The 16,516-nt window shown below is 46.9% G+C and overlaps 1 pseudogene; it reads right to left on the reverse strand.

Annotated features, from left to right (window-relative positions):
• The window catches only part of LOC127433217 (sarcosine dehydrogenase, mitochondrial-like), an 85,678-nt pseudogene that overhangs the window by 9,733 nt on the left and 59,429 nt on the right, over positions 1-16,516 (reverse strand).

Consider the following 16,516-nt stretch of genomic DNA (forward strand, 5'->3'; position numbering starts at 1 on the left):
TGGTTCCGGGCCCCGTGAATTCCAACGACAGTGCTGTGTAAATATGATTTGCGAGAAAAACGTGTTGGGCAGGACACGATTTTATCTATCTGGAACTGATTGGATTGTGAAATACAGTTATCTCAAGCTATTTAGAGAGACATTTAACAAGAACATTAACATATTCCTTTCTCAATACTGAGGGAGTCAATGGCCCTGTAGCCTGCATTACAGATGCCATGTTTGTCACCTGCAGCCATGACTGTGCGGTACATGGGCAAACAGGGCTCTTTAGGGATGTGAAGCTCCCAGCCCATCTCACCTACAAATGACAGACGCATGGCCCTCACCTATAGAAAAAGAGAAAGTAAGAGTGTTTGATGAAACGGTTTGGAAACAATCATTATTTTTGCAATTAGGTTTGGTGATGCTATTGGCACAGAAATCAGCTTTAAAGTCAACATGATACCAAAATTGATAGTGCATGTTATTTCAAAGAAAAAAATGTAGTCTGTTTTGGCTGACATCACCAAGCCCTCTTATTTTTTAGCACTTCCAAGTTCCAACCACCTGTCAGATTTCTTCAACCAGACTTAAAAAATAGAGGCATAAAGACCACTTTTCACAATCCAATCAGTTCCAGATAGATAAAATCGTGTCCCGCCCAACACGTTTTTATCACAAATCACATTTACACAGCACTGTTGTTGGAATTCACGGGGCCCGGAACCAAATTATAAGGGAGGGTTTTGCATTTCTTAAGTAAAATGATTTGCGAACAGCATGTTGACATGAAGGCCTGTTAACACCAGAACAGAGAAAACTAAACAAAAATGTAACTGCAAGCAGCAAGTATGGGGCCAAGTACCTAATTGGCCTGCAGGCCTATTTGACCTGCAGGACCCACACAGGGGAAATGATTTGTATTACAAATTCACACTGGCTTACGTGTCATCTCAAGCAAGGATTGAACCTGTACCTTTATGATCTCTAGTCCAGAGCACAATTCACTGCACCACACAGCCACAACATCAACAGTCACCAAAGGTAGATACCATGTTGAAAGTACAAAACTATTGCTGAGAAAATGTTGTTTTTACATCCAAGTGGTTTTGAAATGAATCAGGAATTATGCAGTGAAGTATGGCCTACCTTGTAGTATGCCCAAAGTGAAGACCCAAAGGTGAACAGAAGTACAGTTTACAAAATAATCTTTTGTGGGATTTGAACATCAAACCTTTGAGGTTGTACTCCAGATATTAGAACACTGCCACACTCAGTTGACAAATCTCAACGACGGCAAAGAGATGTTCCATTTTAGAGTCATCACACAAAAGTATAAATTAGTTATCTGTTCAACTATAGGTGGCGCAGTCTCCAAACTGCTCAGGTACCCTCAGGACATGATGTCAAGGACGCATACCAATTTTCTTTTTAATCCATCATGGCATTCAAAAGATATACAAACGTTTGTTAAAATTAAAAAGGGCAGTGAAGCAATATAGCTGATTGTCAAAATCCACATGGTCCAGGGAGTACACAAGACACCAACCTCCTGATTTTAGGACAAGCTGTTCAAAAGTTACATGCAAAAATGGCAATTTTTTACATTTCTTGAACCAAAGGTGGCACTGTCACAATATTTGGCATGTACCCTCAGATCATGGTCCTAATGGAGCAAACCAAGCCATGAAACAGCTTCACTTCTTGTTCCACATCGTTATAGTTAATTTCACACTGGTGTAAATTCCGAACGGTAGCACAAATCAAAATTCTGTTTGGTCAGTTCAGTGTGGCTCGGTGTGAAGATTATCTGAGCAAAATTTCAGGCAAATTGGACAAAGTTTGTGGGATGTGAATAGATAAAAACAATAAACGTCACAATCCAAGATGGTGGCCACTGTAATGGGCAGATTTTCTTTGCAATGTTCATGACAGAAATTAGACACAAAAATAATTTTGTTTCTAGGCCAAATGGTTCAAAAGTTTTTTGCAAAAGAAAAGTGAATTTTTGAACTGGTGGCGCTATTGAGTTTGGTCTAGGGACCCCAGAACTGGGCTGCGTTACACTCGCTAACTTCCCCAAGCACTTCCCTTTGGGGGAATCCCTGCTGCCATTAAATGGCCGAGGGAAGATTCTGCTGACAGACCCTCATCCCTTTGATTTTGATCGATGGGCAAAAATCAGCCTAAGATGAAAGTCAGCCTTCGGTGCTTGGCCCTAATAACAGAATAAAATTTAAATAAAAGTATACTTTTTTTGGTCATTCTCTGAAAAATATTGGGATACCTGAATTAACTGTTCACAATTCGAACAATTACAAAAAAAGTCTAGCCTCCAAATAAAAAACGATTGCTCATTGCAGTCTGATATTTTGACCTCTGTTTAGAGTTTATTGAGTTTATTTTTCCTTGATTTCCTTTATCTTTTTTCCTTGATTTTTATGCCAAATTCCAGACTTGGTGGTCTTTACATGGTGTACATGGAGTATTTATAGTACATGAAGAAGAGAGAGACACATTGAACAAAAAACAGAGAGAGTCATAGAATGTGAGATACAACTGTGACAACTGGGGGGAACAGAGTTTTAAGAGAGGTTTTTCCTACCATCTGTCCAGCTGCCTCCACAATTCAGAAAGCTCAGCAGGGATCCATTCATTAAACTGGGTAAAACTACCTGCCTCTCACTCATTCTGAACACACATTAAAGGAATAATTCAGCCAAATTTTTTACTCACCCTATTATCATTCCAAATCTGTTTGCTGTTATTTTTCCATAGAATACAAAAAGGATACATTTATGAAGTCACTTCACGCAGCTCTTTTCATATGACAGTTCAGTTCATTTTGACTATGTCTGTTATGCTCCAAAAAGCACCATAGTACTTCTATGGTGCTATTTTTGGTGTTGTTTTAGATGGTTGTTGGAGCTTGAAATGTAATCATTATGAACTGTTGTATATAAAGAGTTGCAGAACGATTCTACAAAACTTTTACTATAGCGGTCTAAAAAAATAGCCCTTAAGGGTTTGCCACAGAAAGAAGTGAGTAAACAATGCCCAAATTTTTATTTTTATTGAACTTTCCTTCCACCCCTCTGGCTCATCATCATCTCCCCGCCTCTTAGGGCTGCCCTTCAGCCAGGCTCACGACGGGAGTTGGGCAGGAGAGCGAGAAGAGGTGCATAATTAATAAACCTCGTTTGGTCAGCGGTGAATGAAGCACACCTGATGGGGATAATGCTTCATCAACGCTGTCTTTAAAATGCAGTGCACACCTCTTCTCGGGGAGCCAGCTTCAAATCTCCATGTTTGCACACACTGGCATCCTCGCATGACCAGGACCAGAGCTGGTAGGGATCGGATGAGTGAACGCACTGCCGGACCCGTTCTTCGGACCCCAGGATGCCGTAATGAGTCGCCAGGGGTGAACAGCTCATGTTGCCGCTGACGGGCTAGATGCTGGGCCGCCTTCCCCTCACGTTTGCTGCGGGCCTGGGAAGATAGGCCGCCAGTGACGCCACCGCCCCACGCACCGTGGACTTTGGAGGGGAGCGTGAGTGGCCAACTGACCCAGCCCATGCCTGGGCTTTCCTATGAACACTACCCCACCCCTTTCACAGAGCCCTGTTCACCGCGAGAATGCCAGATTCCCCCTTTATTATGAACACTATTCCCCCTTGGACACTTTATTACCCCTTTTGGACATTTTTACGTTTATTATTGTTTCCAATAAATGCCTCTCCGAGGCTTGACGTCACACCCACTGTGTCTGTATCTTGCTCATCCTGTCACAGTGGTGGAGAATGAGGGTACTTTTGTGGGCAAAGACAGCACAGTTGGGCACTAACAGTTACGTCACTCTTCCTCTCATTCGCCAGTTTGATGGAAAGCCTGGAGTGGGACGGAGACAACATGAGGATGGCCTCCCAGCTGCAGCAAAGTGTAAGTGGCACTTAATAAGCATTTACCCTGTAGCTGGCTGAGGCTGTCATATTAATTTGTGTTTTTTCTCTGTTCCCACCTGGGTGTGAGTGAGAGGAGTTGGTCCGGAGAGGTATCCCCCTTACATCCACTCCGACCGTAGGGCCTGGTTGAGGAAGTAGCATTCCTGTGTGGGCGACTAAAGAGTGTGCACCTCCGGCTCTGGATTCCATGATTGGATGTGAGCATGGGAGGAGGTGCAGACGGTGTGACACTTGGGGGGGGAGTGCCAGAATGATCCACCCCTCTGGCTCGTCATCATCGCCCTGCCTCTTAGGCCTGCCCTTCAGCCAGGCTCACGAAGGGAGTTGGGCGGGAGAGCGAGAAGAGGTGCATAGTTAATAAGCCTTGTTTGGTCAGCGGTGAATGAAGCGGTGGATGTGGATAATGCTTCATCAGCACTGTCTTTAAAACGCAGTGTGCACCTCTTCTCAGGGAGCCGGCTTCAAATCTCACAGCTCACGTTGCCGCCGACGGGCTAGATGCCGGGCCACCTTCCCCTCAAGTTTGCCGTGGTCCTGGGAAGACAGGCTGCCAGTAACGCCACCGCCCCACACGCCGTGGACTTTGGAGGGGAGCGTGAGCGGCCGACTGACCCAGCCCGTGCCTGGGCTTTCCTATGAACACTACCCCACCCCTTTCACGGAGCCCCGTTCACCACGAGGATGCCAGATTCCCCCTTTATTATGAACACTATTACTTTATTACCCCTTTTGGACATTTTTACCTTTATTATTGTTTCCAATAAATACCTCTCCGAGGCTTGACGCCACACCCGCTGTGTCTGTCTCTTGCTCACCCTGTCACAACAGTTCTCCAAGACACCCAACCAGGGAAGAAGAGAGAGCAGCCAGCCAAACAAGCAGAATCAACAGCCCTAAACAACACAACAGTTTGCTTAGATAATAGCCTTGCTGCTCTCCAAAACCTGCAGCAATAACAGATGCATAGGAGTGTGTGAATCAGTGATTGGAACGCAGAGAGAGTTAATTGTGCCAGTCCTGAGGGTTTACAATAAAATAAATCTGCTTGGGCTTAGATCATGTGAAGGACACCATTATCAGACAGAAACATGCACTGTGCTCTGTGCAGTGAGTGAGTACAAGCAGTGGGTTTCTCACATTATGCTTTTTCTACACTGGCTGACAGTAGTTGAAATTTAATTCAAGACACCAATGGACTCGGCCCATGCTACCCATAATGCACTAGTCTAAGACTCATATTGACCACCTATGGACCATTCACAGGCCATTTGATGCATTTTGAACACAAAATTGGCAAGAGCTGACTGATCTGATTGGCAGGCTGGCTTTAACTAAATTACCAGGACAAAAGATGCACAGTTTTTATCAGTCTGCCGGGAAACAAAGTAGTCTTTACAAGGTACAAGGCTGTCATAACAGTGAGACAGAAAGAGAGAGAGAGAGAGAGAGAGAGAGAGAGAGAGAGAGAGAGAGAGAGAGAGAGAGAGAGAGGGAGTGGGAGAGAGAGATAGGGTGAGTAGATAAAAGTGGATGACATCAGCAAGTGTTTTGCATCTATGTCAGCCACAAGAGTGGAAGCAGGCTATCTGTCCAATGTGCATAAATGTACACACACACACACACACACACACACACACACACACACACATACACACACATACACACACACATACATACACACACACAAACATGTTGGTGCGGCTATCCTTATGAGGACTCTCCATAGACATAATGATTTTTATACTGTGCGAACTATAGATTCTATCCCCTAACCCTAACCCTATCCCTAAACCTAACCCTTACAAAAAGCTTTCTGCATTTTTACATTTTCAAAAAAAATATAGTTTAGTATGTTTTTTAAACGATTTGAATTATGGGGACACTAGAAATGTCCTCATAGACCACATATATAGCATAATACCCAGTTTGTAACCTAAAGAAATGTCCTCGTAAACCACCCAAACCCACCCATCCACACACACACACACACACACACACACACTCACACACACACACACACACACAATCTCACACTGGTCTCTTAGCACAGGGGCAAGAGAGTATGAGCTAAATAGTTCATAATTCACTCTGGCACCTTCACAAATACATAAAATTATCATTTACATTATATTTTAGAATGTGCATCAGAGTTAATCACATAAAATGGTAAGACAAAGAGAGGACAAGGAGAGAGAGAGTTACCTTGTGTCCAGCAACAGTCACTATCTTGTGTGTAGAGAAGGGGAAAGCCTCATTGCTGAGATCTGTGTCCAACATGTCCTGCAGAAGCTCACGACTGTGAACACACCAATCGCAAGAGTAAATCTCTCGAACATGTCCATATTTCAACCCAAAATCAAAAGAATAAATTCATAAGTTTACAAGTAGTAAATATGTAAACAAGTAAATACATAAGTGAATAAATAAGTAAATAAATAAAGCTATGTGTCTTAGACCTTACAGTTTGAAGTTCAGTGGCCCTCATCTGACCTGTACTCTTCCTGCAAGTGTGTGTGTGGGTGTGATAGACTTGCTCTAGCTGCATCATTTGGGGTGACAGGAACAGCTTGCTCTATTTTGCATGTGTGTGTGTGTGCAACAAAGACAGCTGTAGCCCTGATGGATGTTTGCTAAAAAACATGTCTATGTGTGTGTGTGTGTGTGTGTGTTCATCTTCATGCAACATATATCACACAGTACAGTTATCTTCCAGCAACAGCCACGGCGAAGAAAATGACATGTGTGTGAGCTGAGCAGATGAAAGAAGAAAGAAAGGTTAAAAAAGGAATGATGAAGGAAGTATAGAGATGGAGGAGAGAGACAAATGGATGAGGATGGAAATGACACCTTTTCGAAGGACTGCATCATTCGTATGCTTATAGATGTTATGCTTGAATGTGTGTGTGTGTGTGTGATGTGTGTGGATGGCTTTGACGTGATTAAGGAAGTCTCCTACTATCCGCCCACTGAAACATCACTCTGCTCACCGAAGCACAGTGGCCAACAACCACTCTAATTATACAGTGTGTTTGCCTGTGTGTGTGCGTGTGAATCTAATTAGCCGCTCTGCCTCTCCTTTAGCAGTGTCAGTTGAATGAGGATCAGATATAGTTTTAATGAAATCACTCTTGAGGGTGAGGCATTCAACCAAAGCGCTCTCAAAATCTTGCCATGCATAACATTTACTTATGAAACTTTCACTTAAAGCTTTGTGATGTTTTTGAGAGAAATATATTTGTGTGTAAAATATGCAGTGAAATGAATAGATGCAGATTATTAAAAGACAATTTATGCTTTGCAATTATGCATTGAGTATGTTTTTTTTACATATTCTTTTTTTACAACCAGTGATACAGTGAGACTTCAAAATATCCCTTTGTGTCTTTCATAAGAAATAACTCTGAACTGGGCCAGAACACTGAGGTAGAACTCTGGGATTGAACACTGGGGAAAAACTCTGGAAAAGAACAATAGGGTAGAACTGGGACAGAACACTGAGGTAGAACTCTGTGGTAAAACTTAGGGGTGGAACATTGAGATAAAACTCTGGGACAGGATTCTGGGGTAAATCTCTGGTATGGAACACTGGTGTACAATTCTGTAAAGGAACAATGGGGTAGAACTCTGGGTTGAGACATTGGGGCAGAACTCTGAAAAGGAATAATGGGGTAAAACTCCTGGGTAAAACTTTTGGACAGAACACTGAGGCAGAACTCAAGGTCAGAACTCTGGGTCGAAAGACTGGGTAGAACTCTGGGATGGAACACTTGGGCAGAAATCTGGGTAGGATCACTGGGGTAGAACTCTGGGATGGAACAATGGGGTATAACTCTGGAAATGAACAATGGGGTAAAACTCTGGAAAGGAACAATGGGTTAGAATTCTGGGATGGAACAATGGGGTAGATCTCTGGAAAGGGAAAACAGGGTAGAACTCTAGAAAAAACAATGGGGTAGAACTCTGAAAAGGAACAATGGAGAAGAATTCTGGGATGGAACAAAGGGGTAGAACTCTAAAAAGGAACAACAGGGTAGAACTCTGGAAAGGAACAATGGGGTAGAACTCTGGAAAGGAACAACGGGGTAGAACTCTGGGATGGAACAATGGAGTAGAACTCTGGAATGGAACAATGGAGTAAAACTCCGTGACAGAACACTTGTGTAGAACTCTGGGATGAAACAATGAGGTAGAACTCTTGAATGGAACAATGGGGTAGAATTCTGGAAAGGAACAACGGAGTAAAACACTTGGGTAAAAATCTGGGGCAGAACCATGGGGCAGAAAATGTCATGGTTACTGGTGTAACCTCCATTCCCTGATGGAGGGAACGAGACGTTGGTGTCGATGTAGTGACACTAGGGGTCACTCTTGGGAGCCCGAGACACCTCTGGTCTTTGATAAAAGGCCAATGAAAATTGGCGAGTGGTATTTGCATGCCACTCCCCCGGACATATGTGTATAAAAGGAGCTGGTATGCAACTACTCATTCAGGTTTTATGCTGAGGAGCCGATATAAGGTCCGGCCACTTCAGCGGGTAGTTCAGCGTTGTGGCAGGAGGGACCAACGTCTCGTTCCCTCCATCAGGGAACGGAGGTTACACCAGTAACCATGACAGTAACATCTGTCACTCACTCGACATTGGTGTTGATGTAGTGACACTAGGGGTCCCTATACAAAACGCCACAAGGCTGAACGGTGTTACGTGAACTGGCGGTGTGTGGTGGGCAGATTTGCTGTGTGCCTCATAGCCAGCACACCAGGTCGACACGTAACCTCCCCCAAAACATTTATGAGTGTCGAACGGCCCTTTTTGGGGACAAGTTGACTACCCAAAGATAGAGACAGGCTTAGCCCAGTCGTGGCCTCTTTTCCCCTTCTCTTTTTCCACTCCCTAAAAAGAAGGGGGATTATCCGACTGGGCCGCCAGGTCTAGTCGGGGGGTGTCCCTCCCAAGGGGAGGACACCGCAGAGACCACACCTCGCCCCAAGAGAGGGGGGGATATTTTTAAGTGGAAAAATACGTCACATGGTCTTTCCAACCATGTGGAGAGCCTTCAAGGTAGATCCTGCCCAATGGGGGAGGAGTTACTACAAACATGGAGACTGGGGCAGAGGGGATCTGCCCAAGGAAGATGCAGTTTACCAGCAGGGAAACGAACTAGCAGAAGATATAGATCGCATGGGGTTTAGCCTTACAGGGAACCACCACATGCGGAGCACCTACCCCAGAACAGGGCTCTTAGTTAGCGCGTGTACTGGGCCGGCAGTCTCTCCGAAAACTCGAATGCCACAGGGCTCGGAGGAAGTCAACCAGGGAAAAAAATTTTTGAACACTACTGAGAATTAACGGCGCACGTCTTCAGCTCAAAAGGAGGTGGAAGGCGCTATGTGCAAGCAATACACCCAGCCGGCTATCCTGGGCTTATCCACTTGTGTTGCGTGCCACTACCTGGGACGAAACCGGTTCCACCTGGTGGTTGAAGAACCTTGCAAAGGTGTTGGGTGTTGCCCAGCCCGCTGCTCTGCAAATGTCTGTTAGAGAGGCACCTCTGGCCAGGGCCCAAGAAGCCGCTACACCATGGGTATAATGGGCTCGTAGCCCTACCGGGGGCGGCATGTTTTGGGCGAGATATGCCATGGTTATGGCGTCAACGAGCCAGTGGGCGATCCTCTGCTTGGAGACAGCGCTTCCTTTCCACTGTGCACCAAAGCAGACAAAGAGCTGCTCAGAGACTCTAAAGCTCTGCGTGCGACCCAAATAGATGCATAAAGCGCACACCGGACACAGCAACGACAAGGCTGGGTCTGCCTCCTCCTGGGCAGCGCTTGCAGGTTCACCACCTGGTCCCTAAAAGGAGTGGTGGGAACCTTGGGCACATAGCCCGGTCGTGGTCTCAGGATCACGTGAGAATAGCCCGGACCGAACTCCAGGCACATTTCACTGACAGAGAATGCTTGCAGGTCAACTACCCTCTTGGTGGAAGTGAGCGCAGTCAGGAGGTCAGTCTTCAAGGAGAGTGCCTTAAGCTCGGCTGACTGCAAAGGCTCAAAGGGGGCTCTCTGTAGACCCTGAAGAACTACAGAGAGATCCCATGAGGGAACGAGGGTTGGTCTGGAGGGATTCAGCCTCCTGGCACCTCTTAGGATCCTGATGATCAGGTCGTGCTTCCCTAAGGACTTACCATCAACTGCGTCATGGTGTGCTTCTATGGCAGCAACGTACACCTTCAAGGTGGAAGGGGACAGCCTCCCTTCCAGCCTTTCCTGCAGGAAGGAAAGCACTGATCCGACTGCGCATCTCTGGGGGTCTTTGTGTCGAGAAGAACACCACTTAGCGAATAGACGCCACTTAAAGGCATACAGGCGCCTCGTAGAGGGGGCCCTAGCCTGAGTGATCGTGTCTACCACCGCGGGTGGTAGGCCACTTAGGTCTTCCGTGTCCCATCCAGGGACCAGACATGGAGATTCCAGAGGTCTGGGCACGGGTGCCAGAGGGTGCCCCGTCCCTGAGAAAGAAGGCCCTTCCTCAGGGGAATTTGCCAGGGGGGAGCTGTCGCGAGGAGCGTGAGGTCCGAGAATCACGTCTGGTGGGCCAGTAGGGTGCTACCAGGATGACCTGCTCTTCGTCCTCCCTGACCTTGCACAGGGTCTGTGCAAGCAGGCTCACTGGGGGAAACGCATATTTGCGAATGCCAGGGGGCCAGCTGTGTGCCAGCGCATCTATGCCGAGGGGAGCCTCGGTGAGGGCGTACCAGAGTGGGCAGTGGGAGGATTCTTGGGAGGCGAACAGGTCCACCTGTGCCCGACCGAATCGACTCCAAATCAGCTGGACCACCTGAGGGTGGAGTCTCCACTCTCCCCTGAGGGAAACCTGCCATGACAGAGCGTCCGCTGTAGTGTTGAGGTTGCCCGGGATGTGAGTGGCTCGCAGCGACTTGAGGTGCTGCCGACTCCGGAGGAGGAGACGGCGGGCGAGTTGTGACATACAGCGAGAGCGCAGACCACCTTGGTGGTTGACATATGCTACCTCTGCCATGCTGTCCGTCCGAACTAGCACGTGCTTGCCCTGGATCAACGGCCGGAACCTCCGCAGGGCGAGCAGAATTGCCAGTAACTCGAGGCAGTTGATGTGCCAACGCAGTCGCGGACCCGTCCAGAGGCCGGCGGCTGCATGCCCATTGCAAACAGCACCCCAGCCCGTTTTGGAGGCATCTGTCGTGACCATGACGCGCCTGGAGACCAGTTCAAGGGGAACACCTGCTCGTAGAAATGAGAGGTCGGTCCAAGGGCTGAAAAGACGGTGACAGACCGATGTAATGGCCACGCAGTGTGTCCCGTGGCGCCATGCCCGTCTCGGGACTCGAGTCTGGAGCCAGTGCTGAAGCGGCCTCATATGCATCAACCCGAGCGGGGAGGCCACCGCCGAGGATGCCATATGCCCCAGGAGCCTCTGAAAAAGTTTCAGTGGAACCGCTGTTCTCTGTTTGAATGCCTTCAAACAGGCCAGCACCGACTGGGCGCGCTCGTTCATAAGGCACGCCGTCAAGGAGACTGAGTCCAACTCCAAACCGAGAAAAGAGATGCTCTGAACCGGGAGGAGCTTGCTCTTTTCCCAGTTGACCCGAAGCCCTAGTCGGCTGAGGTGTGAAAGCACCAGGTCCCTGTGTGCACATAACCCGTCTCGAGAGTGAGCTAAGATTAGCCAGTCGTCGAGATAGTTGAGAATGCGAATGCCCACCTCCCTTAATGGGGCAAGGGCAGCCTCTGCGATCTTCGTAAAGACGTGAGGAGACAGGGACAGGCCGAAAGGGAGGACTTTGTACTGATACGCCTGACCCTCGAACGCGAACCGCAGGAAGGGTCTGTGTCAAGGAAGGATCGAGACATGAAAGTACGCATCCTTCAGGTCTACCACCACAAACCAATCTTGATGCCGGACGCTCGCTAGAATGCGTCTTTGCGTCAGCATCTTGAACGGGAGTCTGTGTAAAGCCCGGTTCAGTACTCGCAGGTCCAAGATTGGCCGCAACCCACCGCCTTTTTTCAGTACGATGAAGTAGGGGCTGTAAAACCCTTTCTTCATCTCGGCTGGAGGGACAGGTTCTATCGCGCCCTTCCGTAGGAGGGTAGCGATCTCCGCGCAGGGTAACAGCGTTTTCGCCCTTGACCAAGGTGAAGTGAATACTGCTGAACCTAGGCAGGCGCCTGGCAAACTGAATTGCGTAGCCGAGTCGGACGGTCCGGACCAGCCACCACGATGGATTGGGAAGCGCAAGCCATGCATCCAAATTCCGTGCGAGGGGGACCAAGGGGACAACGTCGTCGGACGTTCCGGCAGGTGGGGCATCGAAGCACTTACCTGGCTCCTTGTGACCACCCCCGGAACAGCCTGAGACGGGGGAGGAAGAGGCCTGTCCTCGTAACCCGTGGAGGCTGCCACATTGGGGGTGGCTGTGTGCCACAGCTGGGCGCTCAGGGGTGGAAAGGGCACCACTGGAGCGCCAATCCTGCAGAAAAAGCCTGTGGACGGTAGTCGTGGTGACGACCGTACACACCGGGTATGTGACCCAGGGAGGAAGGAAGCCACTCTTTTGCTGAACTGTTGGGTACTGCAGCCACTTGGGCGTGTGGCGAAATCAAACAAAAAGGCAACAAAAGATTTTCCACCCGGCCTTCCACCGGGGGATGGTGCGGTCTTTCTACCAGCTCCACGTGAGTGGGTTCCCTCGTCCCTGGGTTGCCCGTCTCAGGGGCGCTTCGAGGACCTCCGTGGGTTCCTCGGCACCGGCTGTGAGACGGGTGGTGTCGGCTTCCGGCAGTGGACTCCACGCCGGGGCCGGGCCGGAGGGGTGGGCTGCGGCGGAGCCAGTGCAGTCACCGCAGGGGGACGCCCTTGGCACCGAGCAGACGGGGTGCGGGATCTTGAGCCGCGCTGGGGCAGGATGTTCACGTGATTGAGAGCTCATCATCTTCGCGGGCCCCGAACAAGAAGCCAGACTCGCCGTGCGACGAGCTGGTGAACTCATCCGGAAGCCCGATTGGGGCAGACGAGCGTGCTGGGGAATGGGAGGTCCACGGGGGGATACCCGGTGGAGGCGATCCCATTGAGGTCCCCAAATCACCCCTAGTGCTAGCCGCGCTGACCTCATACCTGTAGGTACCGCAACATTGCCATGGTCATGTTCTCGCAGTGAGAACATGAACCATTCATAAACGCTGCCTCCGTGTGTCGGCTCGTTGACCATCCGAAGTTGAGAGAAAACAACCGCAACCAGGAATAACACACGATCGGAAAGGCATCTTTAGAAAGATGCGTCTTTAAAAAGACATTCCGTGTGTGCACTCTTTTAGAGAAATATACTCTTTTAGAGGGGAAAAACGCTCTTTCAGAAGATATACTCTCTAGTTTTTCTGCCGAAGCACCCAGGGGCGTTCTCTGCAGTGCACCAGTGCAAAGGAGGGAGAAGCCACTGAAATGCGCCGTCAGATCCAGCAGAGGTGAATGAACAGTGCTATTCATTCAAATGAGCATGACCGTTCGGCTCCGAAGAGAAAATCTGAATGAGTGGTTGCATACCAGCTCCTTTTATACCCGTATGTCCGGGGGAGTGGCATGCAAATATCACTCGCCAATTTTCATTGGCATTTTATCAAAGACCAGAGGTGTCTCGGGCTGCCAAGTGTGACCCCTAGTGTCACTACATCGACACCAACGTCGAGTGAGTGACAGATAGGGAACTGGGATAGAACACTGGGACAGAACACTGGGGTAGAACTTTGCCATAGAACACATGGGTAGAACTCTGGGACGGAACACAGGGGTAGAACTCTGGGATGGAACTGTGACAAGGCAGACAAGGAATGAGGATCTAAATGTGGCTTTAATGAAAAGCAAAAGATGAATAAAGTAACTCAAAATAAAATGAAACAAAAACACGGGAAACCAAGCACAGAACATGACAACACATGTGAAGACTGACAAAGAAACCAAGGGAAAACAAGGGCTTAAATACATAGGGGAAAAGAAGGGAACGAGGAAGACCTGTGGAAACAATCAGGGGAAAACCAATCATAAAATGAAACTACAAAAGGACTACAAACTAACAGGAAACAGGAACTAAACAAGAATTTCAACATAAAAGTCAATACAAAAACAGGGAATATGTGACAGGAACGCAGGGGTAGAACTCTGAGACGGAACACAGGGGAAGAACTCTGGAATGGAACACAGGGGAAGAACTCTGGGATGAATCACAGGTGTAAAAACTATGGGACACAACAATGGGGTAGAACTCTGGGGTTGAACTCTGGGGTTGAACTCTGGGGTTGAACTCTGGGGTTGAACACTGGGGTAGAACTTTGGGATGGAACACTGGGGTAGAACTTTGGGATGGAACAATTGGGGAAGAACTCTCGAGAAGAACTCTGGGACAGAATGCGAAGGTAGAACTCTGAGGTGAACAATGAGGCAAAATTCTGGGACTGAGCTTGTTAAAATGTCTCACATAAGTGAGGCTTAAAATGGTCTCCCCTGGACTTCTGAGGAAAACACTTCACCAACACATAAGCAAAATGCAACATAATTGGGATTAAATTTGGTGGACTCTCCCTTCAACCCTCACTCTTTTATTCCTCTCTGGAAGTTTGAAGTCATGGTGTCAGAATGCTTAATATCTCTGTCCTGCAAATGCCAAAAAGTTAATGTTTCATTCATATTTCTGCCAGTGATTGCAAGTGCAGTTGTGGGAGCATGTCTCTGGATGATAGTGAAGCGTAATTTCACACTTTAGGAATAAACATAAGCATACTGTCTCTTGCACTGCTAACGCTGCATAAATCTCACTCTTGCCTGATAGAATCCCACTAGTATAATTTACATATGCACACAACAGCCTTCAGTCCGAGTGCAGCTCATAACATCACAACCTGAATAAAGTGCATCATATGAAACTACCGAGCTGTCATAAACACTAAATAAACACTAAAATGCCCTTTGATTTCAGAAGTAGGGTTAGGCTTTGGGTTGGGTTAGGGATAAAGCTAGGGTTAGGCCCTGGAACAATATTCCTCTTAGGGCTACGATTTATTCATAGGAATGTTGTTAGAAGAACAACAAAGGACATTAATCCAGGAACATTTCCAACTTGGGTAAATCAAGCTGTATGCCAGACTGCAATAAGAAACATTTTGAGGTTGGAGAGTAAATTTATCTATACTATATTTTAATTCTAGATAAAATATTGGGTTTAAAAAGCCTCTCAAGAGGGTAAGGCCTGCTATAAAAATCAAACTAATATAGAGGGCCAAGTCAGACATTACATCATTAATCAGAGTGACTAATTTTCATGCTAAATTGGATCTACACCTGGTGATCTCTGAGGACCGACAGTAGCCACTATTCATTAGATCCTGCAGTGCTCTCTCAAAGATGCACCATCGGTCAGCAAAGCTGACAGGAGTCACTGCCCTCTGAAGGGCACACTGAGGGAGAGGAAGATGAAGATTTCATAAGGCTGGTAACTCTTTCATCTGGCTTTCATCATGACATTACAGGAAAGGACTGAAGGACATACTGTTGTGATGACTTCAGTCCTGCTGTGAAATGTTGAGCTAAAGCAGAAGTGCATTAAAGGTTTCATATCAGGAAAAATTTGCTTTGATCGTTTGAAATAAAACAGTTTGGTGTACTTTGAAAACATACTGTAACTCAACTTTCAGAACTTCCTGTTTAGTCCAAAAAGGTCATTTACTAAAATATGATGCAAACATAATGTTTTCCAAACTTCAACAACTTTCTGATGTCAGACAGATGGCTGGGTGGATTGTTTTGTAAATCTCTGTCAATGTAATGAAGGCTTTGCAGGAGGCTGTTATTGGAGAATGGTACAGCTACATCTACAGTATATTGTACCCAACATTTAGCACACAGCCCGTGACCAAACCTTGTTATTGATTTCACATGTCAAGAGGTCATTTACATAGATGCCTTAAAGGTACAGCAGCAAAAATGGCCTGTTTAATTATTTGGGCCATTGTGAGGTTGGAAAATAGGCTTAAGTGATGATGATTAAATGATCTATGAAACAACCTTTTTAAAACACATTGGAAATGGTTAGAATGGTGAAAAAAAAATAAAAATAAAAAACAAATAAAAACAAAAACAAAGAATATTTCACTATCTAATTTGGCTAAATTATTTTAGCTCACATCAATATGTGACAGCCTTAAGGTTAAATATTATATTAATCACTTCACTTTACTTTAGAAATTCAAGTGTTCAGCTCAAAGTCAGTCATTCCATTACTCTTTCCTGCATCTCTTCATCTCTCCTCTTCTCCCTGCTCCTCTAAGACATCTCATAATGAATGACTAATGTAAGATATTTGATTTAAGGTCTCCTCCTCTTTTAAAATACACCAGTCACTGCTTTTTACAGTGCAGAGGACAAAAAAAGACAACATGCTGAATTCTTTCAGGTGGGAACAAGGAGAGGTCTGGCAGGCAGATGTCATTATATAGCAGCACAACAAGAACAAAGAGAGACAATGAAAAGAATAAAAATTTTACT

The sequence above is a fragment of the Myxocyprinus asiaticus genome, chromosome 43, assembly GCF_019703515.2.
Source record: "Myxocyprinus asiaticus isolate MX2 ecotype Aquarium Trade chromosome 43, UBuf_Myxa_2, whole genome shotgun sequence".
NCBI classification, from domain to species: Eukaryota; Metazoa; Chordata; class Actinopteri; order Cypriniformes; family Catostomidae; genus Myxocyprinus; species Myxocyprinus asiaticus.